Source organism: Micropterus dolomieu, linkage group LG08 (genome assembly GCF_021292245.1).
Source record: "Micropterus dolomieu isolate WLL.071019.BEF.003 ecotype Adirondacks linkage group LG08, ASM2129224v1, whole genome shotgun sequence".
NCBI classification, from domain to species: Eukaryota; Metazoa; Chordata; class Actinopteri; order Centrarchiformes; family Centrarchidae; genus Micropterus; species Micropterus dolomieu.
In genome coordinates this window covers 4430093-4433238 of record NC_060157.1, presented here as the reverse complement: position 1 = coordinate 4433238, position 3146 = coordinate 4430093, and the positions used below count along the sequence as shown (strand labels likewise).

The window sequence follows — 3146 nt, the reverse complement described above, 5'->3', positions numbered from 1 at the left end:
AACATGAGCATGTTGATTGGGGTTAAGCCAATCGAATCTCAATCCGGCGTAAATGTGTCTTGGGTGCAACATCTGTACTTTCATGTGGTCAAGCACGATCCGATTGCCGACATTTTAATGCCAGGTGTAAACAGCTTCAGTGTTTGCATTTAGTTCCTCAGTCCTAATTCCTTGTACGCACATCCATGACTCATTCCACTGAAGGGGAAAAAACCCCACAACAAAATACAACTATAGACAACCGAAACAGGAACATTTATTCATTCAAAGCACAATGTCGTAAAAACACAATCAGATGGAAATACAGAAATTATTATTATTTCATAAATGTCAGGTCTGCCCTCATACAATAGACAGTATATTGTATTGCTCATAGATTATGCTTTGCACTGCAGTTTCTATTGAGGCCTCTACATTTTTGTTTTGTTAAATAAATGCATGCATTTTCCTTTTTTTGCTTCAGAAATACAATTCAAAAGATCAATGACCCGTCCCAGAGTAGCTTTATAGAATGTACGGTTAAGAAAAAGACAAAGACAAAATTGGTATAGCAAAGGCTTTATTTGCAACAGGACAATACTGCAAGATATCAAAATATGCAATATAGCTGCCATTTATGTTAAAATACTAAATATACAAACAGAAAATGCCACAGAAAAATTATAAAAAAGTCATCTTCTAATCTGCATCTACTTCTGCATTTGGCCACCTGTTCTCATCCACATCACACCTGATATCTTCTCTGTCAAGGCATCTTGGGAAGAATTTTTTTTGTATGACATATCCACCCCTGACAGTGTTCAGCTGTGATTTCTTGGCTTGCAGCATCCATTGCATCCAGGGGGGACATTTGTTCCTGTGGACAATGGACAAAAACCTTACATCTTCAGGCTGAGTAAAACTCCTCAATGGAGTTGAGGAAGGGAGTGTAAGAGGTAAGGAAGAGGGACCTCATCCTTGGTTGGGCGTCAAACCAGGCTGTGATTGCACAAGAATGGTGGAATGCCACATTGTCCCGTGTGATCACATTTCTACAGAACATATCAAGTGGTCTCTCACCTGCCCCCTTTCTGCCTCTGGCATCTATCTTTCGTAGAGGTCTTCTAAAAACAGGAGAAAATGGTCGGTGTTGTAGGGTCTCTGTGCTGCCTGTTTGTGCCCCCCTATCCCCATGTCTGCCCCCCTGTCCGGCCCGGTGACAAATCAATACATAATTAAATAAATAATAAAACAGACAAAGGAGTATATTAATACTCTCTTGTTAAAGTAAAATCTTACTGGCACAATATGGTATCCAGGTCATCATACTCTATACCAGGCTGCTGGGCAGGACAGGTATAGAAACAAACAAACAAACAAACAAACAAAAGAAAACTTCTCAGTGTGAACACACTTATGCCCTCAAAAGAGTAAGTGTAAGTATGGAAGTGCATGAATCGAGACTACTACTGGTCTATGATAGTAGCACTTATTTTATCAGGTACGCTAACTCTGGCCCTTCTTTGAGCACCACCACGCATGACTCTGACTCCTCTCCCTCTACCTTGTCCTCGTCCAGGCATTCCTCTCCCTTGCTCTTGTCCCACTTGTCTCCCTTTATTGGTACTCGTCTTCCTCTCCCTAGTGCAAGCATTTTCCTTACCTTCTTTGTGTTGCTCTCTATATTGTCCTTTTTCCACACAAAATCAGCCCAAGGAGGTCCTCTTTTACTGTATACCATGCGATTGAAACACCTGGGTGTGTTTCCTAGATGGGAGTGAGCTGTGATTAATCTATTTGCATAACTCCAATCAGCTGTTCCTCAGTAGCAATGAAATAAAATGAAGGGGACATATTTGTGTTTCATTTCACAATATGAACAGCTGTTCACTTTGACTTTAGCTTATACGTTAGGTTTAGAACTTGTTATCTGTTGTGACATACAGTGTGAAAGCATTTGTAGAATTGATAGTAAAAATCCATTGTTTTGGTCTTGGTTGAGCTTGTGTGTACAAGAAGTTCAAGCTTTTTAAATGTGTGTTGACTGTACGTGTTGACATTCTGTGTCAAAGCAACAAGAAATGTGTGAAGTGTATAACCTACACAGACAGATGTTGTGCAAACTGGCTTAACAGTTTTGGGAAACTGTTAAAAGTATTGAAAGGATTGTCATAGTGATTGTAAAAAACTGTAAAATCATCATGTTAAAACAACAACTGTGGCACCTTTAAAAGGATAATGGGCCTCAAAGTCCTTGGGTTACAAACAGCAACTTTTTAAACTGTTGTGAGTGTGTGTATATTCAAGATGTTAGGGAACAAAATATTATATATTATATTAGATATTGATTCCAGAAGAGATGTTGGCCTTCAAAGGACATCAATTGTGCATCAAGCAGATGTCAAAGATTCTCTGACTTCTTCTGCATTTCAATCTTTCCTTAGGCCTCACCTTTCCTTCCCCTGATTTGTTAAGTGAAAATTCAGTCATTCCCTGCTCTCTTTATACATTGATTTGTCATTATCATAGAATAAGCAAAATGATAGGGCTGTAACAGTTCTGAAGACCGAAACCACGACACAAATGTCCACGGTCTCATGTCACGGTTGCGAGGGACAGAACCGTGACAAACCCACTCCCGGGACTGTTCAGCTCTCATAACGACAGTAACTGTGGCGGCAGCGGCCGGGGGGTTCGAGGCGGTAGCGTTGTACTTGTATTGACAGCAGGTTATTCTAGGTAATTTTCCACCTTATTTTGGTGTTTATATTCTGCTCCCTTTCTCTTACTACTTTTCTCTTTATTCCTGCATCTCTGCATTATTGCTCTGCTGATGTGGGAGTATCCCCTTCACACCATCTGACTGACAGAACGCCATTTGGGACTTTGGGTATGTAAGAATGAGACAAGGAGGTGGAAACCAAAACTAAATGAAACACTTGTGATCAGGCAGAAATATCACCACAAATCCACAGACATGTTAACTTCAGCACTGCCTATAAAGTGCAGCTCACAGTCCCAGAGCAAGGCTGGCTTCAGGTTTTTGATGTTTATATTGCAAAACTCTACCAGTTATGTTTCCGCTCGGTCACAAACTGGCTGAGACTCACAGTGCAAAAAGATGATCTGCTGGACAGTCACAACTGAAACCACAGTGCTCTCACTAC

The 3146-nt window shown here is 40.6% G+C and overlaps 1 long non-coding RNA gene across 1 annotated transcript; it reads right to left on the bottom strand.

Moving 5' to 3' along the window:
• Nucleotides 1-697: 697 nt before the first annotated feature.
• On the bottom strand, nucleotides 698-1318 carry LOC123974713. The gene is made up of 3 exons (XR_006825914.1): nucleotides 1279-1318; nucleotides 1060-1103; nucleotides 698-856 (listed from the first exon to the last, which is right to left on the bottom strand). It is a non-coding gene; the product is annotated as an uncharacterized LOC123974713 (long non-coding RNA).
• Between the last annotated feature and the right edge of the window lie 1828 nt (nucleotides 1319-3146).